The sequence below is a fragment of the Lissotriton vulgaris genome, chromosome 1_1 (genome assembly GCF_964263255.1).
Source record: "Lissotriton vulgaris chromosome 1_1, aLisVul1.2, whole genome shotgun sequence".
NCBI lineage: Eukaryota > Metazoa > Chordata > Amphibia > Caudata > Salamandridae > Lissotriton > Lissotriton vulgaris.
The window spans coordinates 1,719,314,215-1,719,340,769 of NC_141685.1; positions in this window are offsets into that span (position 1 = coordinate 1,719,314,215).

Below are 26,555 nucleotides of genomic sequence, written 5' to 3' on the forward strand. Positions count from 1 at the left end.
CTTGTGCCCAGCTACTCTAGTGAACTTCTTGTCAATGATTGGGTTAATTCTGCCAAAGTGATTAATACTATCAGCCGTGGTTTCTTCCTGTTCGAGGATCGCCGTGATTTCTGTCATACAGCTGTTAATAATAGAGTCAGATGTTATTTCGGCTTTATCCCCTTTCCACCTCAGCCTAAAACCATTGGGTCTGTGAGGTTCAATATTAGCAACAACAGTTCCCGAATCGGAAGCAGGGGCAGGTTTCCAGATCATGGCTTCAATAGTTAGGCAGTTATGATCACTTAGCATAACATCTACCACCATTGGTTCTGAGCACAAGGGGATTAGGTTAGAAGACATGCACATAAAATCAATGACAGTATTAGCCCCCCTCCCTCTGAAAGTCGGTAGACTTTCTCCTAAGTCATTCTTTCCATTTTCCAAAATTTCCATGTCATAATCTATCAGAAAACTGTTCAGGGTTTCTCCATACAGATTATGGCTGAAAATGAACATTAGCATCCCCCGAACGATCATAGACACCACATAACTTCTGAGATGATAAGGGGCAAACTGAAATATTAAAATCCCCCACAAAAATAAATTCATAAACACCATTAACATTTTTCATAATACTACTTAGCGCGTTTTCTAAGTCATTAATTACTGTGTGCCTTGTACCATCAAATAAATTATTATAAAAATGTATAAAAAGAATATTTCTACCTGATTCTTGTGCTAGCCATAGAATTTGGGAGTGCGCCCCCACTAATATATGCTTTTTTACCAAAATTGGTAATTTAACCGAGAGCAAAACCAGCAACCCCCCTTTTGCTCTGCCAGAGGATGATGCCAAGGCAGGGAGTTCATACGATACAAAGCCATCAATACCCTTAAAGTTTTTGCACCATGTTTCCTGCAGGCAAATAATATCAAATAAACCAATAAATTCTTTCCATCCTAAAATATCTTCCTTGGCCATCAGGCCAGCAATGTTCCAACTGGCGATATAGCAAATTTCATAATTCCTACAGTGGCTAACGTTTGGCGGCCCATCACTGAGTATGGACAAGTTCTCATCTAAATTAAAAAGTTCAGTGTTATGCATAAAATTCTCCTCTTTTCCTTCAGTAGACATACAGTTTATAATCACATTACCAACCAGTTCATTGTCAGACGTATTTGACTCTCCATTACAATTTATGTTAACATCCCTCCCGATTCCAGATCCCATCTGATGTCAATCATTTTGGTCCATGAAACTCAAGGACTGGTACCTGTTCTGGATTGGGACTTGGTAGACCATCCCATTAGCAGATGAAAAAATACTATCACAGGTGGGTACAAAGTTGGGGGTGTGTGTTACATATCTGTTCCCGCCGGGGGCAGGGTTCAACATGTGCATAGGCAGAACAGGTCTGCCGTCAAAAACACCAGGGCTAAAGGTGGGCATCGCAGGTCTATTTCCCATGTTTGACAAGTTGAAGTTAGTAGGCCCCTCTCTACAATTAGCAGAAGGCAACCTGTTAAGATGGTTATAGAAATAGCCCAATGGTCTTGCGACAACATCTGTCTCTGACTGCGTTATTGCTGCTGCCCTAAGCAGGATCATCGCAACATGTTGCGGGTGTTTAAAATTTATAATCACGCAGTCACCCCCACAGGACTTCCGGGTATTACCAATCCAGTTAACCCTTCTGATAGATATAATTTGATCAGAGTAGCCAACTGGAATGGCGGTTCAACCGTGAAATCGTTTTGTTTTTTAAAGAATCCCCAGACTCCTGGATATCTGGGGTCTGGGTTAAAGCCGGGATATTAGTTAAGACCACAACATAGGGTACACATTCAGGGGGAAGGTCTACTGGTCGTCTACATATCCTTAAAGGTAACCCATCAGTGCCCCCTATAGCGGTTGGTATGGCTGACGCAACTGGCACCGGCACGGTCTTATCTCTATTTGGTGTTGGTAATGTTCTTGCATCAGGGTTTAAACCTACAGGCACTACGGCTGCTGGCGCAACCGCTGGTACCTGCAGGGGTCGACCCGTATCAGGGACTAATGGACGAGCCAATACAGGTGTCACCTTTGGTGCTTGTTTTGCCACAATAGTAGCAGGGGGGTCTATTTACGTGGTTGGGCCTTCCCTTATTTTGTTTAGGTGCAGATTGAATGCATGTAGCATCCTTTATATTTGGTGTAAGTTTATCCAAATAAGCAACATGCTGATCCACCACAGCCCTCAGTCTCAGTACTTCAGCCCCCAATTCATCAATTTTAGCTAATAAAGGCTCCACACCAACTTCATTTTATCATCAATAGTAGTCACTAGCAGATTAATTTGGTCAGTATTGATGGAAACACAATTGTCTTTAGATGATGCCCCTTTTTCATCAATGTTCTCCTTATATGTGGTGTCCTTTTTTTTCCTAGCCGAATGGCTTCCCCGTTTAGGAGCAGTTTTCCTACACGCTCTCATAAATTTTGTTGCCCTGGTGGATTGTTGAGGGGTGCCTTCAAGAGTCTCAGATGGGTTCGATAAATCTTCCCCCACAGTAAGGTCATCAGGGGCCTCAGCATTAGTGGATTCAACATCAATACAGGTGTTATCAGTCTCGAGTGCTATAATAGTATCGTTGGTTTTATTGATATCCGCATTAACAGGATCCAGGGATGAAACCAAGGGGAGTTCAGGTAAGTTACCTTTGCCAAGCGATTTCCTTCTGTCACTATTAATTCTGGTGACTACTTTCAGGAGGTAATTATCCGGTAAAGTAGATTGAATGGACATGTTGGGGGTGTTTCGAGAGTCACAAGCAGTTATGGGGTCACAGACAAAGTTTTATACAATGCAAATCGCTACCAGCCCGACCTCATAGGACTAGAATTCACGGTTAAAGTCAAGGGGGGTGGCCCGTCCCGTCCCTGGTCGTCCCCGGACGGCCACAGACGGCCCGCCCTCTGCCCGGGCTCCGCCCGCGCGCGTCTGCGATGCGGAGGAAGCTCTCATTATTTCGCCGGAAGTGGGCGTAGTAAATCAGCAGGGCAGGCTGGGAGCTGTAGTTCTCCCCACTCAGCGGCCGAGTGATGGTAACTGCTCAGCGGCGGGGGAAACACAGCGTCAGGGACCCAGTGCTGCCAGGGACCGCAGGTAAGGCGTGTGACCCCCTCTGAAGTCCTCTCGGTTCTGAAGAAGTCTAGTATCCTTGCTTGGAAGAGAGCAAATCTGTAATTTTCAGTAAATGAACCCCGCTCCGCGCCGTAGTACAGCCGCAACTAGATCAGTCTGTCCGGTCTTCTCTTCCTTTTCTTGCTGTATAATATAGTCAAAGCTGCTGCATAATTGGCACACCCCTGCTACATAATTCCAGTGCACCAGGGTGTAAATCAGCTAAAATATTTTCTATCCCCAAAGTTCTCATCTTATTTTACAGAGTGAAATTAAACCAGTTGCATAACATAGGACTCTGCGGTGCGGGGAGGGTGGTGGGAGGGCGAGCTGCAGGGGGCCCCCTTAGCACAGTACTCAGGACTGAGCACTACAGATTAAATCCAGAGGGGGGCCCCTCCATGTACCTTGCAGGGGGGACCCCTCAACTCGTTATGCCACTGCTGTGTAGCTGTTTCACTAGGGGATATCAACTTAAAATAAGGAATTTGAAGGACCCTGCCATATGGTTCCAGTGAAGTATCTATTTGCCCTGAAGAAACTCCCTGGATGGGAGTGAAACGTGTTGGCTGATCCTTTTTGTAAAGTGCCTGGTGATTTGTATTTTAAAAGAACGGACAATTAAATAAATAACTTTTCTATATACACAAATAATACTTTCTCTGGACTTCTTGTTGGTGCGCCCCCGAAAAAATTTAGTAAAGTATCCCTTTGATCTGGAAAGCACAGCAACGTCAAACAGCAGCTGACGTTGGGGTTGGCAGCACAAACCTTTAAAGACTGATTCTCGAACTGGATTTTAGGTGCGGCACCGTATGGTCCGCTGCTATACTTTTTGTGATCAGGACCACAAAGATCTGTTCAGGCTCCGGCTTCACACTCACAGCAGCCTACAAGATATTCCCAAAATCAACCACTCCTCCTACCCCTCCTCCATCCATTATCTGTCTCCCCAAACCAGTCCATGGCGCACACATACCTCATTATGCATCTACCTAAACTTCCACATACAGCACTCTCTAACACAATTATAACAAGCAAAAATATGGGACATCCATAGAATAGCCAATCACCGCACTCACCACAACATCCACTGACAATCATAAAGTCACCACAGACCTTGCCATATTCACTCCCAAGGTCACACACCAACACAGTACAGCCACAAACCCACCAACACAGACTACTGACATCACACAACCAGACACTCCTATACCCACATCACTAGCCACAGACACATTACACAAGAACAAGCACCTAAAACATTATATACCCAAACAGAAATCAGACATACAGAGACATGCATTCACTCACAGCACCCACATCCCTCTACCTCCAACACATAACCCCTTTCCTCAGCTCCTGGAAAATCTTCCAAATCCCTTACCATGTTTGTACTTGACCTCTTCCCTACCACAGCTGCTCCCTTTCCCAAATGAAAAAAGGGCTGGGTTCCCACTGCTACCCCACCCTTTCCACTTCCATGTCCATGCCTAAAATACCTGCACCCCCTACTACATGAGTCACTTCCCCACGAGGGAGGAAGAGAGCCACCTGCCCTGATACCAACCCAAGTCAAGTCAAGTTAAAATTTGTATAGCGCACTACTCACCCAGAGGGTCTCAAGGCGCTTGAGGGGGGGTGCTCGCTACTTGTCAAACAGCCAGGTTTTGATTTGTTTTCTGAAGGAGAGGTGGTTCTGTGTAAGGCAGAGGTGGGTGGGGAGAGAATTCCAGGTTTTGGCCGCTAAGAAGGAGATCGATCTTCCACCCATGGGAGCTCTTCTTATGCGTGGAATCGCGGCGAGGGCTTGATTGGACGATCGTAGTTGGCGGGTGGGGGTTTAAAAGGTCAGGCGCGCGTTGAGGTATTTAGGTCCTAGGTCGTAGAGAGCTTTGTGTGCGTGGGTGAGGAGACGGAACGTTATTCTCTTGTTTACGGGGAGCCAGTGGAGGTCTCTCAGGTGACCGGATATGTGATTGTGGCGGGGTATGTTTAGGATGCGTCGGGCAGAGGCGTTCTGAATGCGTTGGAGTTTTTTCTGTAATTTGACTGTGGTTCCGGGGTAGAGGGTGTTTCCGTAGTCCAGTCGGCTTGTGACAAGTGCTTGGGTGACTGTCTTTCTTGTTTCGGTGGGGATCCAACGGAAGATCTTTTTGAGCATACGTAGTATGTTAAAGCATGATGATGAGACGGCGTTGACTTGTCTGGTCATCGAGAGGGAGGAGTCTAGGATGAATCCCAAGTTGCGAGCATGATCCGTTGGTTTGGGTGCGCTGCCCAGTGCCGGTGGCCACCATGAGTCGTCCCATGCGGAGGAGGATGATCCTAGGATGAGGACTTACGTCTTGTCAGAATTCAGTTTTAATTGGCTGTTCTTCATCCATTCGGCTACGTCTTTCATCCCTTCGTGTAGGTTGGTTTTGGCGGTGTTTGGGTCTTTGGTGAGGGAAATGATCAGCTGTGTGTCATCAGCGTAGGAGATGATGTTGAGGTTGTGTTGGCGTGCGATGGATGCGAGGGAGCTCATGTAGACGTTGAAGAGGGTGGGGCTGAGCGATGATCCTTGTGGTACGCCGCAGATGACTTCGGTGGCCTCTGACCTGAAAGGGGGGAGGCGGACTCTCTGGGTTCTTCCAGCCAGGAACGAGATGATCCAATCCAATGCTTTTCCTTGTATCCCGGTGTTGCTGAGGCGTTGTACTAAGGTGCTATGACAGACCGTATCAAACGCTGCGGAGAGGTCCATGGGGGATGAGGGCAGCTGTTTCCCCGTTGTCGAGTAGTGTTCTGATGTCGTCTGTGGCTGCAATGAGGGCGGTCTCGGTGCTGTGTTTGGTTTGGAAGCCGGACTGTGAGGGGTCGAGGGAGCCTTTGGACTCGAGGAAGGCGGCGAGCTGCCAAATCCCAAAAGGCTGTTTCCTCACCCGAATCAAAGTCTTCAAAGCAGAAAAACAAAAGGTCTAAGACTGTCCCCCCTCGCTATACCCTAAAGGGTGCAAAATACCCTATATGCTCTGGCCCAGCCCTCCCAAATCCAATCCCAGCCCTCCCACAGATCAAGCCAAACCTCTCAATCCCGAGCCCAGCCTTCCCACAGCCCAAACCAACCCTCACATTACAAAGTCCAGCACTCCCACAGACTAAACCAGCCCTCCCAATCCTGAGCCCAGCTCTCCCAAAGAATAATCCACCCGCACCCCAAACCCCAGCTCACCCATTTTGCTACTCAGAGATGCCTGAATGGCCCATTAGATGCCCCTATCAGGGGGAGGATCTATGACAGTGATCTGGTTGGCAATTTCATATTTTGGACATGCCACAGGCCTTGATGTTTGAACACTCATGTGTTGTGTTAAATAAAAAATAATGTATTGTTCGTGTAGACCTTTGTCCTGTCCTTGCTAACTGTTGGTAGTGGATATGTTTGCCTGTGAGAGTTTAGTTGTGATTGTTTCACCATGATGGCTGATCCTTTTTCAGTGTGAAGTATGCTCAGACCTTGTTAGAGGTTATTGAGTTACAGAGACCGTGGCTCAATGTTAAATGTATGTATATCTGGAATGAGTTACTATTCGGCCAAAAATTGCTTTGACTGGTCTCTGCTAAGGTAAGTATGGCATCTTGGCTTCACCAATGTCCACATCTGCTAGCTGGCAGAACTACTCGAGATGTAGAGTAGAATGGTGTTTGATGTGTACACAATAGTTTTTTTTTTGCTTAAGCACACATGGGAGGTATAGTTTTGTCATAGAAATGTGTTACTTTGAAGGCCCATGTGAGCATTTCCATGTGTGCTCTTTCAGCCAATATGCCATTGATTTCAGATCAACTGTTGTTGCCGTGATGTTTTTTCAGGAACTTCTACTTACACATTAGCCATATGTGCATGCCACTGGTTGTCCCTATTGTGCACAATTTTCCCGCCTTTACTTTTTAATGCAGGTGCTGTGTGTAAGCCCAGTACAATGCATCAGCATTGTAGGAATTCAGGTTTCTCAGAGACATCCACACTGATGTTTTTTCAAAGTTACACCATGGCATAGCTCATGTAGTATTTGAGGCGTTCACATGAGATGTTTTCTATGGTATTTATGAAGATGTGCAGTATTTGGAAACTGTGTAATGCACACAGTAGTACACAGCTTCTGAGATGTCCACACGTAGGATTTGTAGAGTTCGCCTGTATATAGTCACTGATCTGGAGATAGGAAAGTCAGATGTGATGGGAACAAACTTTATGTGATGTTGCATACAGGGACACACAAGTCATGTTGAGACCAGGGTACAACAACTCTAACATAGTCCACTGTGTTGTGACTTTGTGGCAGAATATGCAGTGTCTCCTCCCCCCGTTATTGATGTTTACTGAGTGACAGTGTTGGTAATGAATGCTTGAAGTCAGGTGACGCACAGTCTCTGTAGACGTACAGCAGGGATGTTTGACTTACCCATACTGTTACAAGCACACACTCTCTATCTTCTGTGTTGGTGGATGTGTACAGTGTTGTGTAGTTTAATGTTTCAATCTTTTGCTCTTGTTTGCCCCAAGAGGGGTGGGCTCTCAGCAGAAGTGCGGCTGATGGATGTACATGTGTGCCTGACTTCCACACATGTCACCTGAACATCTGTGATTGGTATATTATCCCATACAATTACATAATTTCCCCCATAGCACTACATCATGGTATCTAATCTAAAACCTACTTTGCATCTACAGGTGACAAGGACAAGGACAGTTGTTTTCTCCAATGGTTGTTAGTGGCATTAACTATTGGAGACCCTACTCTGACTTACTTCCATAAAAGTATGATGCTGCTTCTGTTCTGACCTGGCAAATGTGGGTACGGACCATTATGAGTGTTTTTGCTGTTCCATCAGCAGCAAATTACCCCATCCTAATTTATGAACAACCAATTTATAAAATATGAGATACTTTTTTATGATTAAAACGACACCAAATAAAACAAAAACCGAATGAAACAAAGATATTAATTTTAAAGAATAAACACTTTCTAGAGCTTAAAACATATAGCACCAATTCGGAACATCTGGCCATGCTTTACTGGAGCAATGTCTAAGTTTGATGCTGACCGTGATGGAGGCCTGGTCAGATCAAAATTTTACCTTTGCACTTTTCTTGAGGATTTTTCTCGCAGTCGATCAAGCCTCTTCAGCAGGCCAGATTCAAAGTGGCTTTGCCAGCTTGGGTCAGCGGGAGCCCCCAATCAACCCCTGGAAATGTCACGCTCTGTAGTTTTCAGTGGGAAGAACCTGAAATCCAGGCCTGGTTGCAGTGTGAGGTAGTCGACTTGATTCTCGATGTCAGGTTAGTCACCTTATGAAGCTTTTTCCAAGAGTTGCAAGAAACTTCTCCAAACTTCTTGAACTCCTTCCTGAAGGTCCTCTTGTAAGTTCAAAGTGTCCACAACATAGATCCAAGGTTCCAGAGTCTCCGAGTTGCTCCTTGGAAGTTGGGACTATAGTTCCCACAATGCTCCAGGCCAAATCCTGGTCAGCTGGGTTCTTCTGGCTGGAGATGATGCCGGTGGAGATCTTTTAATATGTTGCTTTCAGGGAGTCCACTCCTTCTATTTTTGAACCAAGGCAAAGTCCTTAGTGCTGTATTTCCTTAAAGTTCAGCAGATGCAATCATTCACAGCGCAGTCTTCTTGGTGCAGGCCAGGGTTTCATCAGGGCAGTCTTTCTTCTTGTAGTTTCAGGCAGCAGATCTGAGTTGCTGTGGGCTGTCACATATTTATCCAATGTTCTGGCATGACAAAGAGGGGGACACCCCTGACTAATGGAGTGCAGGGTGCCACCCAAAAGCATGCCAGTTTCATCCAAGGATTTGCATATTCTTCTTCCACAAAGTACTGCACTTTAACATTCAAAATGGAGAATTCCTCTCTTTGGGAATAAGAGCTGGCTAAGACAAACTACTGGTGTGGTTCATTTCCCTTACCAATCCTTTTCCAGTCCTCCTCCAAATTCCATTCCCAGGGCTGGAAGCTGGCTGTGTGGTGCTGGAAGAGGGGTTAGGCCTGGCTGATATTCCTTAATGTCCTGCTCTCTATGAATCCCAGTTTGATTTACCCAGTCCCCATCCTGTATCTCTGCAACTGGAGATCTCCCCCATCAGATAAACTTTGTTTTTGTGCATGCCAATTATCATATTATCATCGAAGTTTGGCTAAGCCTGCTAGAAGGTTAGAATTTGGCTCACAGAAAAGAAAGCTCTATAACTTCTTTTCTGTATTGGTTCTGAAACTCTGTACTACAGTGTGCCCATCATAGCCCACGGATGTAAAAGACTATAATGTGAGAAAAACGAAATTGGTAGATTTTCCCTCACCAGGGCATATAAAACATCTTTTATATGGGCCAGAGAATTCTCATTGCGGTGACTCCTGCACAACTGCGGGGCTTACACCTCAAGTCCAGTAGTCTTTTGTGAATCAGGCCCAAAGATTACAAAGCGATACAAAAGAGGATGATGGACGGAGCGTTTGAGCAAAGCAAACACTCACCACCAGTCAACTGATCTGGGTTTAATCCATCACCATTCTTTGGCTCACTCAGCCACCCCAGTTCAGACATGGCCATATGCAAATCAGTCTGACCATGTGCCTCATGGGAACAGTCCAGCCCGAACTGCCAAGCCATGTCTTCACTGGACCGGAAACAAGCATCCTGGGACCAGTTTCGGATTCATAATCCTCATCAGCCAGGCTATCTTGAATCCAGTGGCCAAGTGAGCAAGGGACTCAGGTCTGAGCACACCCTGCCAACTGAGGGCAAACAAAGCGATACAAAAGGGGATGATGGATGGAGTGTTTGAGCAAATGAAACACTCACCCCCAGTCAACCGATCTGGGTTTAATCCATCACCATTCTTTAGCTCACTCAGCCACCCCAGCTCAGACATGGCCATATGCAAATCAGTCTGACCCTGTGCCTCATGGGAACAGTCCAGCCGAACTGCCAAGCCAAGTCTTCCCTGGAATGGAAACAAGCGTCCTGGGACCGGTTTTGGATTCATAATCCTCATCAGCCAGGCTATGTTGAATTCAGTGGGTCAAGTGAGCAAGGGACTCACGTCTGAGCATACCCTGCCAACTTAGGGCGAACAAAGCCATACAAAAAGGGATGATGGACGCATCCTTTGAGCAAATCAAACACTCACCCCCAGTCAACTGATCTGGGTTTAATCCAACACCATTCTTTAGCTCACTCAGCCACCCCTGTTCAGACATGGCCACATGCAAATCAGTCTGACCCTGTGCCTCGTGGGAACAGTCCAGCCCGAACTGCCAAGCCATGTCTTCCCTGGACCGGAAACAAGCATCCTGGGACCGGTTTTGGATTCATAATCCGCATCAGCCAGGCTATCTTGAATCCAGTGGCCAAGTGAGCAAGGGACTCACGTCTGAGCATACCTTGCCAACTTAGGGCGAACAAAGCGATACAAAAGGGGATGATGGACGGAGCGTTTGAGCAAATCAAAAACTCACCCACAGTCAACAGATCTGGGTTTAATCCATCACCATTCTTTAGCTCACTCAGCCACCCCAGTGGCATGGCTTAGCCATATGCAAATCAGTTTGACCCTGTGCCTCATGGGAACAATCCAGCCCGAACTGCCAAGCCATTTCTTCCCTTGACCGGAAACAAGCAATCTTGGAACTGGTTTCGGATTCATAATCCTCATCAGCCAGGCTATCTTGAATTCAATGGCCAATTGAGCAAGGGACTCATGTCTGAGCATACCCTGCCAACTTAGGGCAAACAAAGCGATACAATTGGGGATGATGGACGGAGCGTTTGAGCAAATCAAAAACTCACCCCCAGTCAACTGATCTGGGTTTAATCCATCACCATTCTTTAGCTCACTCAGCCACCCCAGTTAAGACATGGCCATATGCAAATCAGTCTGACCCTGTGCCTCATGGGAACAGTCCAGCCCGAACTGCCAAGCCATGTCTACCCTGGACCAGAAACAAGCATCCTGGGACTTGTTTCGGATTCATAATCCTCATCAGCCAGGCTATCTTGAATCCAATGGCCAAGTGAGCAAGGGACTCATGTCTGAGCATACCCTGCCAATTTAGGGTGAACAAAGCTATACAAAAGGGGATGATGGACGGAGCGTTTGAGCAAATCAATTACTCACCCCCAGTCAACTGATCTGGGTTGAATCCATCTCCATTCTTTAGCTCACTCAGCCACCCCAGTTCAGACATGGCCATATGCAAATCAGTCTGACCCTGTGCCTCATGGGAACAGTCCAGCCCAAACTGCCAAGCCATGTCTTCCCTGGACCGGAAACAAGCATCCTGGGACCGGTTTTGGATTCATAATCTGCATCAGCCAGGCTATCTTGAATCCAGTGGCCAAGTGAGCAAGGGATTCACATCTGAGCATACCTTGCCAACTTAGGGCGAACAAAGCAATACAAAAGGGGATGATGGACGGAGCATTTGAGCAAATCAAAAACTCACCACAGGTCAACTGATCTGGGTTTAATCCATCACCATTCTTTAGCTCACTCAGCCACCTCAGTGGCATGGCATAGCCATATGCAAATCAGTCTGACCCTATGCCTCATGGTAACAGTCCAGCCCGAACTGCCAAGCCATGTCTTCCCTGGACCGGAAACAAGCATCCTGGGACCGGTTTCGGATTCATAATCCTCTTCAGCCAGGCTATCTTGAATCCAGTGGCCAAGTGAGTATGGGACTCACGTCTGAACATACCCTGCCAACTTAGGGCGAACAAAGCGATACAAAAGGGGATGATGGACGGAGCCTTTGAGCAAATCAAACACTGACCCCCAGTCAACTGATCTGGGTTTAATCCATCACCATTCTTTAGCTCACTCATCCACCCCAGTTCAGACATGGCCATATGCAAATCAGTCTGACCCTGTGCCTCATGGGAACAGTCCAGCCCGAACTGCCAAGCCATTTCTTCCCTGGACCGGAAACAAGCATCCTGGGACCGGTTTCGGATTCATAATCCTCTTCAGCCAGGCTATCTTGAATCCAGTGGCCAAGTGAGCAAGGGACTCACGTCTGAGCATACCCTGCCAACTTAGGGCTTCACGTCTGAGCATACCCTGCCAACTTAGGGCGAACAAAGCGATACAAAAGGGGATGATGGACGGAGCGTTTGAGCAAATCAAACACTGACCCCCAGTCAACTGATCTGGGTTTAATCCATCACCATTCTTTAGCTCACTTAGCCACCCCAGTTCAGACATGGCCATATGCAAATCAGTCTGACCCTGTGCCTCATGGGAACGGTCCAGCCCGAACTGCCAAGCCATTTCGTCCCTGGACCGGAAACAAGCATCCTGGGACTGGTTTCGGATTCATAATCCTCATCAGCCAGACTATCTTGAATCCAATGGCCAAGTGAGCAAGGGACTCATGTCAGAGCATACCCTGCCAACTTAGGTCAAACAAAGCGATACAAAAGGGGATGGTGGACGGAGCGTTTAAGCACATCAAAAACTCACCCCCAGTCAACTGGTCTAAGTTTAATCCATCACCATTCTTTAGCTCACTTAGCCACCCCAGTTAAGACATGGCCATATGCAAATCAGTCTGACCCTGTGCCTCATCGGAACAGTCCAGCCCGAACTGCCAAGCCATGTCTTCTCTGGACCGGAAACAAGCATCCTGGGACTGGTTTCAGATTCATAATCCTCTTCAGCCAGGCTATCTTGAATCCAGTGGCCAAGTGAGCAAGGGACTCACGTCTGAGCATACCCTGCCAACTTAGGGCGAACAAAGCCATACAAAAGGGGATGATGGACGGAGCGTTTGAGCAAATCAAACACTCACCCCCAGTCAACTGATCTGGGTTTAATCCATCACCATTCTTTAGCTCACTCAGCCACCCCAGTTCAGACATGGCCATATGCAAATCAGTCTGACCCTGTGCCTCATGGGAACAGTCCAGCCCGAACTGCCAAGACATTTCTACCCTGGACCGGAAACAAGCATCCTGGGATCGGTTTAGGATTCATAATCCGCATCAGCCAGGCTATCTTGAATCCAGTGGCCAAGTGAGCAAGGGACTCAAGTCTGAGCATACCTTGCCAACTTAGGGCGAACAAAGCGATACAAAAGGGGATGATGGACGGAGCGTTTGAGCAAATCAAAAACTCACCCACAGTCAACAGATCTGGGTTTAATCCATCACCATTCTTTAGCTCACTTAGCCACCCCAGTTAGGACATGGCCATATGCAAATCAGTCTGACCCTGTGCCTCATCGGAACAGTCCAGCCCGAACTGCCAAGCCATGTCTTCTCTGGACCGGAAACAAGCATCCTGGGACTGGTTTCAGATTCATAATCCTCTTCAGCCAGGCTATCTTGAATCCAGTGGCCAAGTGAGCAAGGGACTCACGTCTGAGCATACCCTGCCAACTTAGGGCGAACAAAGCCATACAAAAGGGGATGATGGACGGAGCGTTTGAGCAAATCAAACACTCACCCCCAGTCAACTGATCTGGGTTTAATCCATCACCATTCTTTAGCTCACTCAGCCACCCCAGTTCAGACATGGCCATATGCAAATCAGTCTGACCCTGTGCCTCATGGGAACAGTCCAGCCCGAACTGCCAAGACATTTCTTCCCTGGACCGGAAACAAGCATCCTGGGACTGGTTTCGGATTCATAATCCTCATCAGCCAGGCTATCTTGAATCCAGTGGCAAAGTGAGCAAGGGACTCACGTCTGAGCATACCGTGCCAACTTAGGGCGAACAAAGCGACATAAAAGGGGATGATGGACAGAGCGTTTGAGCAAATCAAACCCTCACCCGCAATCAACTGATCTGGGTTTAATCCATCACCATTCTTTAGCTCACTCAGCCACCCCAGTTCAGACATGGCCATATGCAAATCAGTCTGACCCTGTGCCTCATGGGAACAGTCCAGCCGAACTGCCAAGCCATGTCTTCCCTGGAACGGAAACAAGCGTCCTGGGACCGGTTTCGGATTCATAATCCTCATCAGCCAGACTATCTTGAATCCAATGGCCAAGTGAGCAAGGGACTCATGTCAGAGCATACCCTGCCAACTTAGGGCAAACAAAGCGATACAAAAGGGGATGGTGGACGGAGCGTTTAAGCACATCAAAAACTCACCCCCAGTCAACTGGTCTAAGTTTAATCCATCACCATTCTTTAGCTCACTTAGCCACCCCAGTTAAGACATGGCCATATGCAAATCAGTCTGACCCTGTGCCTCATCGGAACAGTCCAGCCCGAACTGCCAAGCCATGTCTTCTCTGGACCAGAAACAAGCATCCTGGGACTGGTTTCAGATTCATAATCCTCTTCAGCCAGGCTATCTTGAATCCAGTGGCCAAGTGAGCAAGGGACTCACGTCTGAGCATACCCTGCCAACTTAGGGCGAACAAAGCCATACAAAAGGGGATGATGGACGGAGCGTTTGAGCAAATCAAACACTCACCCCCAGTCAACTGATCTGGGTTTAATCCATCACCATTCTTTAGCTCACTCAGCCACCCCAGTTCAGACATGGCCATATGCAAATCAGTCTGACCCTGTGCCTCATGGGAACAGTCCAGCCCGAACTGCCAAGACATTTCTACCCTGGACCGGAAACAAGCATCCTGGGATCGGTTTAGGATTCATAATCCGCATCAGCCAGGCTATCTTGAATCCAGTGGCCAAGTGAGCAAGGGACTCAAGTCTGAGCATACCTTGCCAACTTAGGGCGAACAAAGCGATACAAAAGGGGATGATGGACGGAGCGTTTGAGCAAATCAAAAACTCACCCACAGTCAACAGATCTGGGTTTAATCCATCACCATTCTTTAGCTCACTTAGCCACCCCAGTTAGGACATGGCCATATGCAAATCAGTCTGACCCTGTGCCTCATCGGAACAGTCCAGCCCGAACTGCCAAGCCATGTCTTCTCTGGACCGGAAACAAGCATCCTGGGACTGGTTTCAGATTCATAATCCTCTTCAGCCAGGCTATCTTGAATCCAGTGGCCAAGTGAGCAAGGGACTCACGTCTGAGCATACCCTGCCAACTTAGGGCGAACAAAGCCATACAAAAGGGGATGATGGACGGAGCGTTTGAGCAAATCAAACACTCACCCCCAGTCAACTGATCTGGGTTTAATCCATCACCATTCTTTAGCTCACTCAGCCACCCCAGTTCAGACATGGCCATATGCAAATCAGTCTGACCCTGTGCCTCATGGGAACAGTCCAGCCCGAACTGCCAAGACATTTCTTCCCTGGACCGGAAACAAGCATCCTGGGACTGGTTTCGGATTCATAATCCTCATCAGCCAGGCTATCTTGAATCCAGTGGCAAAGTGAGCAAGGGACTCACGTCTGAGCATACCGTGCCAACTTAGGGCGAACAAAGCGACATAAAAGGGGATGATGGACAGAGCGTTTGAGCAAATCAAACCCTCACCCGCAATCAACTGATCTGGGTTTAATCCATCACCATTCTTTAGCTCACTCAGCCACCCCAGTTCAGACATGGCCATATGCAAATCAGTCTGACCCTGTGCCTCATGGGAACAGTCCAGCCGAACTGCCAAGCCATGTCTTCCCTGGAACGGAAACAAGCGTCCTGGGACCGGTTTTGGATTCATAATCCTCATCAGCCAGGCTATGTTGAATTCAGTGGGTCAAGTGAGCAAGGGACTCACGTCTGAGCATACCCTGCCAACTTAGGGTGAACAAAGCCATACAAAAGGGGATGATGGACGCATCCTTTGAGCAAATCAAACACTCACCCCCAGTCAACTGATCTGGGTTTAATCCAACACCATTCTTTAGCTCACTCAGCCACCCCTGTTCAGACATGGCCATATGCAAATCAGTCTGACCCTGTGCCTCATGGGAACAGTCCAGCCCGAACTGCCAAGCCATGTCTTCCCTGGACCGGAAACAAGCATCCTGGGATCGGTTTTGGATTCATAATCTGCATCAGCCAGGCTATCTTGAATCCAGTGGCCAAGTGAGCAAGGGACTCACGTCTGAGCATACCTTGCCAACTTAGGGCGAACAAAGCGATACAAAAGGGGATGATGGACGGAGCGTTTGAGCAAATCAAAAACTCACCCACAGTCAACAGATCTGGGTTTAATCCATCACCATTCTTTAGCTCACTCAGCCACCCCAGTGGCATGGCTTAGCCATATGCAAATCAGTTTGACCCTGTGCCTCATGGGAACAATCCAGCCCGAACTACCAAGCCATTTCTTCCCTTGACCGGAAACAAGCAATCTTGGAACTGGTTTCGGATTCATAATCCTCATCAGCCAGGCTATCTTGAATTCAATGGCCAATTGAGCAAGGGACTCATGTCTGAGCATACCCTGCCAACTTAGGGCAAACAAAGCGATACAATTGGGGATGATGGACGGAGCGTTTGAGCAAATCAAAAACTCACCCCCAGTCAACTGATCTGGGTTTAATCCATCACCATTCTTTAGCTCACTCAGCGACCCCAGTTAAGACATGGCCATATGCAAATCAGTCTGACCCTGTGCCTCATGGGAACAGTCCAGCCCGAACTGCCAAGCCATGTCTACCCTGGACCAGAAACAAGCATCCTGGGACTGGTTTCGGATTCATAATCCTCATCAGCCAGGCTATCTTGAATCCAATGGCCAAGTGAGCAAGGGACTCATGTCTGAGCATACCCTGCCAATTTAGGGTGAACAAAGCTATACAGAAGGGGATGATGGACGGAGCATTTGAGCAAATCAATTACTCACCCCCAGTCAACTGATCTGGGTTGAATCCATCTCCATTCTTTAGCTCACTCAGCCACCCCAGTTCAGACATGGCCATATGCAAATCAGTCTGACCCTGTGCCTCATGGGAACAGTCCAGCCCAAACTGCCAAGACATGTCTTCCCTGGACCGGAAACAAGCATCCTGGGACCGGTTTTGGATTCATAATCTGCATCAGCCAGGCTATCTTGAATCCAGTGGCCAAGTGAGCAAGGGATTCACATCTGAGCATACCTTGCCAACTTAGGGCGAACAAAGCAATACAAAAGGGTATGATGGACGGAGCGTTTGAGCAAATCAAAAACTCACCCCAGGTCAACTGATCTGGGTTTAATCCATCACCATTCTTTAGCTCACTCAGCCACCTCAGTGGCATGGCATAGCCAAATGCAAATCAGTCTGACCCTATGCCTCATGGGAACAGTCCAGCCCGAACTGCCAAGCCATGTCTTCCCTGGACCGGAAACAAGCATCCTGGGACCGGTTTCGGATTCATAATCCTCTTCAGCCAGGCTATCTTGAATCCAGTGGCCAAGTGAGCAAGGGACTCACGTCTGAACATACCCTGCCAACTTAGGGCGAACAAAGCGATACAAAAGGGTATGATGGACGGAGCGTTTGAGCAAATCAAACACTGACCCCCAGTCAACTGATCTGGGTTTAATCCATCACCATTCTTTAGCTCACTCAGCCACCCCAGTTCAGACATGGCCATATGCAAATCAGTCTGACCCTGTGCCTCATGGGAACAGTCCAGCCCGAACTGCCAAGCCATTTCTTCCCTGGACTGGAAACAAGCATCCTGGGACCGGTTTCGGATTCATAATCCTCTTCAGCCAGGCTATCTTGAATCCAGTGGCCAAGTGAGCAAGGGACTCACGTCTGAGCATACCCTGCCAACTTAGGGCGAACAAAGCGATACAAAAGGGGATGATGGACGGAGCGTTTGAGCAAATCAAACACTGACCCCCAGTCAACTGATCTGGGTTTAATCCATCACCATTCTTTAGCTCACTTAGCCGTCCCAGTTCAGACATGCCCATATGCAAATCAGTCTGACCCTGTGCCTCATGGGGACAGTCCAGCCCGAACTGCCAAGCCATTTCGTCCCTGGACCGGAAACAAGCATCCTGGGACTGGTTTCGGATTCATAATCCTCATCAGCCAGACTATCTTGAATCCAATGGCCAAGTGAGCAAGGGACTCATGTCAGAGCATACCCTGCCAACTTAGGGCAAACAAAGCGATACAAAAGGGGATGGTGGACGGAGCGTTTGAGCACATCAAAAACTCACCCCAAGTCAACTGGTCTAAGTTTAATCCATCACCATTCTTTAGCTCACTTAGCCACCCCAGTTAAGACATGGCCATATGCAAATCAGTCTGACCCTGTGCCTCATCGGAACAGTCCAGCCCGAACTGCCAAGCCATGTCTTCTCTGGACCGGAAACAAGCATCCTGGGACCGGTTTCAGATTCATAATCCTCTTCAGCCAGGCTATCTTAAATCCAGTGGCCAAGTGAGCAAGGGACTCACGTCTGAGCATACCCTGCCAACTTAGGGCGAACAAAGCCATACAAAAGGGGATGATGGACGGAGCGTTTGAGCAAATCAAACACTCACCCCCAGTCAACTGATCTGGGTTTAATCCATCACCATTCTTTAGCTCACTCAGCCACCCCAGTTCAGACATGGCCATATGCAAATCAGTCTGACCCTGTGCCTCATGGGAACAGTCCAGCCCGAACTGCCAAGACATTTCTTCCCTGGACCGGAAACAAGCATCCTGGGACTGGTTTCGGATTCATAATCCTCATCAGCCAGGCTATCTTGAATCCAGTGGCCAAGTGAGCAAGGGACTCACGTCTGAGCATACCGTGCCAACTTAGGGCGAACAAAGCGACATAAAAGGGGATGATGGACAGAGCGTTTGAGCAAATCAAACCCTCACCCGCAATCAACTGATCTGGGTTTAATCCATCACCATACTTTAGCTCACTCAGCCACCCCAGTTCAGACATAGCCATATGCAAATCAGTCTGACCCTGTGCCTCATGGGAACAGTCCAGCCCGAACTGCCAAGCCATGTCTTCCCTGGACCGGAAACAAGCATCCTGGGTCCGGTTTTGGATACATAATCCTCATCAGCCAGGCTATCTTGAATCCAATGGCCAAGTGAGCAAGGGACTCATGTCTGAGCATACCCTGCCAATTTAGGGCGAACAAAGCTATACAAAAGGGGATGATGGACGTAGCGTTTGAGCAAATCAAACACTCACCCCCAGTCAACTGATCTTGGTTGAATCCATCACCATTCTTTAGCTCACTCAGCCACCCCAGTTCAGACATGGCCACATGCAAATCAGTCTGACCCTGTGCCTCATGGGAACAGTCCAGCCTGAACTGCCAAGCCATGTCTTCCCTGGACCGGAAACAAGCATCCTGGGACCGTTTTTGGATTCATATTCCGCATCAGCCAGGCTATCTTGAATCCAGTGGCCAAGTGAGCAAGGGACTCACATCTGAGCATACCTTGCCAACTTAGGGCGAACAAAGCAATACAAAAGGGGATGATGGACGGAGCGTTTGAGCGAATCAAAAACTCACCCCCAGTCAACTGATCTGGGTTTAATCCATCACCATTCTTTAGCTCACTCAGCCACCTCAGTGGCAAGGCATAGCCATATGCAAATCAGTCTGACCCTATGCCTCATGGGAACAGTCCAGCCCGAACTGCCAAGCCATGTCTTCCCTGGACCGGAAACAAGCATCCTGTGACCCGTTTCGGATTCATAATCCTCATCAGCCAGGCTATCTTGAATCCAGTAGCCAAGTGAGCAAGGAACTCACGTCTGAGCATACCCTTTCAACTTAGGGCGAACAAAGCGATACAAAAGGGGATGATGGACGGAGCGTTTGAGCAAATCAAACACTCACCCCCAGTCAACTGATCTGGGTTTAATCCATCACCATTCTTTAGCTCACTCAGCCACCCCAGTTCAGACATGGCCATATGCAAATCAGTCTGACCCTGTGCCTCATGGGAACAGTCCAGCCCGAACTGCCAAGCCATTTATTCCCTGGACCGGAAACAAGCATCCTGGGATGGTTTCGGATTCATAATCCTCATCAGCCAGACTATCTTGAATCCAATGGCCAAGTGAGCAAGGGACTCATGTCTGAGCATTCCCTGCCAACTTAGGGCGAACAAAGCGATACAAAAGGGGATGATGGACGGAGCGTTTGAGCAAATCAAAAACTCACCCCCAGTCAACTGGTCTGGGTTTAATCCATCACCATTCTTTAGCTCACTCAGCCACCCCAGTTAAGACATAGCCATATGCAAATCAGTCTGACCCTGTGCCTCATGGGAACAGTCCAGCCCGAACTGCCAAGCCATGTCTTTCCTGGACCGGAAACAAACATCCTGGGACCGGTTTCGGATTCTTAATCCTCATCAGCCAGGCTATATTGAATCCAGTGGCCAAGTGAGCAAGGGACTCACGTCTGAGAATACCGTGCCAACTTAGGGCGAACAAAGCGACATAAAAGGGGATGATGGACAGAGCGTTTGAGCAAATCAAAAACTCACCCCCAGTCAACTGGTCTGGGTTTAATCCATCACCATTCTTTAGCTCACTCAGCCACCCCAGTTAAGACATAGCTATATGCAAATCAGTCTGACCCTGTGCCTCATGGGAACAGTCCAGCCCGAACTGCCAAGCCATGTCTTTCCTGGACCGGAAACAAACATCCTGGGACCGGTTTCGGATTCTTAATCCTCATCAGCCAGGCTATATTGAATCCAGTGGCCAAGTGAGCAAGGGACTCACGTCTGAGAATACCGTGCCAACTTAGGGCGAACAAAGCGACATAAAAGGGGATGATGGACAGAGCGTTTGAGCAAATCAAACACTCACCCCCAATCAACTGATCTGGGTTTAATCCATCACCATTCTTTAGCTCACTCAGTCACCCCAGTTCAGACATGGCAATATGCAAATCAGTCTGACCCTGTGCCTCATGGGAACAGTCCAGCCCGAACTGCCAAGCCATGTCTTCCCTGAACCGGAAACAAGCATCCTGGGACCGGTTTTGGATACATAATCCTCATCAGCCAGGCTATCTTGAATCCAGTGGCCAAGTGAGCAAGGGACTCACGTCTGAGCATACCCAGCTAACTTAGGGCGAACAAAGCGATACAAAAGGGTATGATGGACGGAGCGTTTTTTCCACGCTCGCGATCGCAAAGTTTGAGAGTGCGAGCAGACGCTCAGGTAGAATTTCAACCCGAGTGGCAGAAATACCAGCACAAACTGCAGTTTGCATTGCACTCTGCCACTCGCGAAACTTCGCAGAGTTCTTTTGTAACTTCACGGAGTTCCACGTAGCAAAACCACGCCAACTACGCCCAAAGGAAAACATTTATATAATTTTCCCTCATCATCCTCTATACAGTCCCCCACCACCCCGTCCCATCGCTCTTTCCTGCACTGGCCGCTCCTGCAGGCACATGAGTCCATGTGAGAAAATAATTAAAATCAAAGATAATCTAATCTTTCTGATATGAAAAACCTTAGAAGCGAGTTCTCAATAGAGTTGCATAAGTAAAAACTCCATAGAATTCATGGCATTGAAGACTTAATCATGCCTGTGTGCGATTACGCTTTGCATTGGTCCTGTAAAATTGAAAGGTGGCAGAATTGATCATATAACACAACAAGCCATGAAGGGAGTGAGGGAAAGTGCTCAACATGAATTGTCAGTCTCACCCAATAAGGCCTGCATACAAGCAAGGCAGAGTAAGAGGAAGTGAATACTATTGGGTAAAATATCCAATGTTCCCCTGGAGAGAAGGGGGGGGCATAACAGGGATGTCAGGTACAATTTAGTTTAAGCCAATGCTGAGCCACCCAAATGGGCAGCAAGCTTACCCCGTGTTGGTGATCTCTCTCTTAACTTAGGTGCTACAGGCATTGTGAGGTTGCAAGCGATCATGCTGGAAGAGGCAACATGTCTGCTGTGCAAGCCAAACTAAATACAGTCCTCAGCATTTTTATATATTTATGTGAGGAGTTCAATCAAGCGCAAACGTGACACATCAGGGTATCATAGCGGTGTTCAAAGGGGCAGGCAAGTTATGCATATCAAATATGAAGCAATTAGTTATAAGTAAAAAAAGAAAAACTGATACATGAGAATCATCCAGCTGTGTTCCTCAGGGTTGTTATTGTAGAAATGTGTTCATCAGAAGCCTTTTTGCTCCTTTTTTGAAGGAGATCATTGAGGGGTTAGTCCTGATTATGGGTGGTACTGCATTCCATATTCTACGGAATAATCCAGAGAAGAAGCATTTGTAAATTTTCTTTTGTTGAACTACTGCGTTTTCAGCAACAGAGAGGTGGCGCTTCTTAAGGAACAACTACAGCCAACAGTCCTAGTTTATTGGCCAGGTATACAGGAGAGTTGTAGAGCAGGGCCTTATGTGTCATGCAGGTCTTGTTTGAGCTGGATCCTTGCTTCAAACTTAAGCCAGTTGAGAGGTTTTAGATCTGGAGTGATTTGATAAAATGTTCTGTATCCCGTGACAAACCTACCTGCTGAGTTCCACACTGCTCTTAGTGGTGCTAGCCTTGCTTTGGGAAGACTTGCAAAAGTAACACTCCTGGAATCTAATCAGGAAATGGCGAGGGATTGGACTGTCAAATGAAATCAGGGTGCAAGAAAGGTCTGATTCCATAGAATGTTCATTTGGTAGCTGGCTCCCTGGTTGTTGCGCTGATATGATCTTATATATTCAGATATTGGTCCAAAGTTATTCCAAGTGTTCTAGTAGAGCCATTGATCTTGGGAGGACAATTGAGAGCTGTCAGTTGTTTGAGACATTCCTCTATGGGTGTAAAGAGATTGTGAGGGGCAAACAAGAGTAATTCTGCGTTGAGTGTGTTGAGCATAAGGTGATAGCGGGATAGCCATTGTGTTTTCAGCAGGGTACGGTTGAGAGTGTTAACTTCCTTCATTGATCAAGTTCTCAAAAATCATTGTGCATCCTCAGCATACCTGTTCAAAAGAATATTTGAGTGTTTTAGAATTTTGATGAGGGGTTACCTGAACAGATCGAATAGCGTGGGAGAGAGTTTAACAAATTGAAAATACAAAAAGGACCATGTTAAAGGTTCCCTCTATGCTAATTGTAAAATGGTGGTCATATTACAGGTGGGTGATTGGTGCTCTAAGTAAAAGGAAAGAATAAATAGAGCAGGCAAAAAGAGGGATTGTCCTCTAATTAAGATGATAATACAACCGCATCAAATGCAAATTATATTAAAATAATTGGAATAGGGTGAGAAGGTAAAAGGAAGAGATTTGGTTAATATAACAAATAATTACTAGCTATTACCAATACAATTAACACTTAGTTTAGAGTGCTCATATTTGCAAATGGGTGTATGCAATTAGTTTGCACCATTTATACATTGTAGTGCATCATTAATGCAAGAGTGAATCATTAGCATATCAATCCTTGTCATGTTCAGTAGACCTCAGTGGCCTTCTGTGGTTACTGACTTTCATACATAGGGCAGGAAAGATCATTGATGCTCATGGCCATACACGTCATAGTAGAGATTTCCAGTCTTCCATTCTGTTGAAGCCAGCATGAAGGCTGTTGGTGCAAAAAATAAATTTTAGTCCTTTTCTGTTGAGTATGGTGGAGATGTCTCCACCCTTGGCTGGTGGGTATATAACAGTAATACCTGGCAACTTTACATCACAGGCTGCTTCTTGCTAAGTACCGTATTTAGTTTGGCTTGCATAGCAGATGCGTCGCTTCTCCGAACATTACTGCTTGCATGCTCATGATACCTGGAACGCATAAACTCTTAGAGAGAGACTACCAACACCAGGTAAGGGCTCTACCCACTCGGGCTTTTTTTGCCGGTTTCCACTAAATTATAAGTGACAGCCCCCTAGGTTCCCCTGCCTCCATTGGTACATGCGCTATTTTCCCTGATGGTATTCCCCTCCTTTAACCATGCCTAACTCTTAAGCAGGTGATAGAGCACCATTTTTCTCTTTCAGTTGTATAGGTGCAATATAATCACAGATAGTTTGCATCCACATGTAATCTGTTGTCATATTAACATTAGGTTATTAGATTGTGAATTGTAACAACGTGTAAGTGAAGTGTTAGGTATTTCCTTCATGTACGCCAAAGAATTAACATTGTTGTTGTACTGTTTAGATGAAATCCTAAACGTGTAAAAGTATACTCACAACTAATGAACGTTTTCGATATTAATGCTCATATAACGTGTTGATATTAATGACCCATATACGCGTGCATTTAAAATTTTGTGTACTGTTCTTATGTTGGCCAAACTCTGTAAGCCTAACTTTAATTTCTTTCTGTTCGCTCTCATGTTAAAGGTTGCTATTAGAATTCATGTGCTTGTGGAATTTTCCTCTTTTCACGTTTCTGTTGCAGGTGGAAGAATTTGTTCTTGTAATTTAGAATAACGACTTTGTTTCAGGAGCTAGACATAGGAAGGAGAGGATGCCTTTGAACCTCAGCGCTGATAATGTAGGAGGTGTTCTTTCTTATCTGAGAAGGTGTGAGTACCAAGGTGATTGAGGAGGAGCCTGGAAGCACCATTGTTTCATGGAAAGCTACCTACAAGGAGGCGCCTGAATGGATGAGGCAATATGGTGATGTGTTTGGGGGTGTGATTGACGATTTTTGTATTGGGGTTAGGGGCAGAGTCCAGGGGACTTCTGCAATACCAGGAGGGGGGACATCTTAGAACAAGCTCCGTAGCTTTATGTTACTTGACCTATTTATCGTTAGTGTGCTAGTTAGGAAGACTTCACATGCGTACACCTTTTTGGGGACTTGTCTGGGGAAATGTTATGTAGGGGTGTCATGCTAGCAGTAGTGCTGAGACTGACTAATGCTTTTTGTCGACAAACCCCCAATGAAGGGGGCTCTTGATGTAGGGGCAATAATTACCTGTGTGCTGATTCTTGAATTGGTAATTTTGTGCATGGTGCACCGCCTAAATTACACTCGAACATTTGGTTTTGTATCAGTGCCCATGTACCTTTACACTCTCTCGTCTTGAGGTGTTTGTATGCCCAGCTCTTCTTGGCTTTATAATAAATGTACAATGGAAATGTATATTTGGCTAATGATTTTCTCTCTCCCCTCCACACTTACAAGCAGGCAACAAAGAGGCATCGACCAGGGGTTCCAGAGTAAGTCTAGAACGTGGAACCCAGCTCACTCACAGGCTTTATTGAGTAAGACCAACAATTTTATGGACTTTTTACTTATGCAACACAACTGAGCTCTCACTTCTGGGGTCTTCCGTATCAGCACTTTTAGGTAATCTTTGATTTTAATCCTTTCCTTACTTAGTACCATTTGCACGTGCTGCTGCGGTAATTATTCTGTTTCCTTACAGAGCCTTTGAGATGGCACATTGCCCACACAGTTCACTTCAATCAAAGGCCCTGAAGGTCCTTGGTGGTTTTCACTCACAGGTCAACATATTCAGGTAGATTCATCACTTTTACCTTTGGTAGAATCCTCCGAGACTCATCCAAATATGCATGAGACCCACGTATGCCTGGTCCTGGATAATGAATGCATCCCCCTCCAGTCTGGACATATGAAGTTAATACCTACCTCCACAGGTTGACAATTATTTGTTCTTTTTCCATTTTCTAATTGTTTTTGGTCTCTCCTTACCTACCCTCTTATTTTCTAGTTAATTTTGTTTACCATTGGGTAATCAGTCCTCAGGCATGTATACATAAATGTTCTGATGATGATCCTACGATTTTGTAAGGATAGAAACGGCATCAACTCCTTTACTTCAACCCTACTGTAATGTTGATAATATTGTACATAAGGAAGATGCACTGTTCTGGATTGTGACTAACCCACCTTTTCATTTATGTCACGTAGTAGTGCCTGAGTTTCTTAGTTCATTTTACTGTCTGTCGTTGGAGATTTTCACACACTTATTTGATTGATATTGTGTAAATAAATGCTTAATATTTATTAATTGGGCAACATACATAGGAATAATCACGTTCCTAATATATTATGGCTGTATGGTTTGACGAGGGACCACTGTTCCTTTATAATACTACACATCCCTGGTCCCACTATACCTATGCTTTCTGCTTGTTCTTTATAACAAATGTTATAAAAGGCGCATTTTCATAATTGGGACTAAAGATCCACCTTTACCATTATAGAGGGTTTTAAAATATAATTTATTAGACACCAAACTTGATATTCCTATTTACTCCCAATTGAAATGTATCACCTATTAAATATAAAAAATGGAACCCAATGTTATCTCATTGGAGTAGCAGTGCAGTAGTGAAAAGAAAAATTCAAAAAAAAGTATTCACTACCAGAACATGTAAAATTTTAAAGTACATGTCCAATGTTTTGATTAGACTGCACCATGCCCTATCGGCTCTTTAGGTCCTTCCATAAGGGTAACTATATGTGTTAAAAAGGGAGTTTTAGGCCTTGCAAAATGTATATTTTGCTACTGCATCAAGTAAAACTGGTCACTTGTAA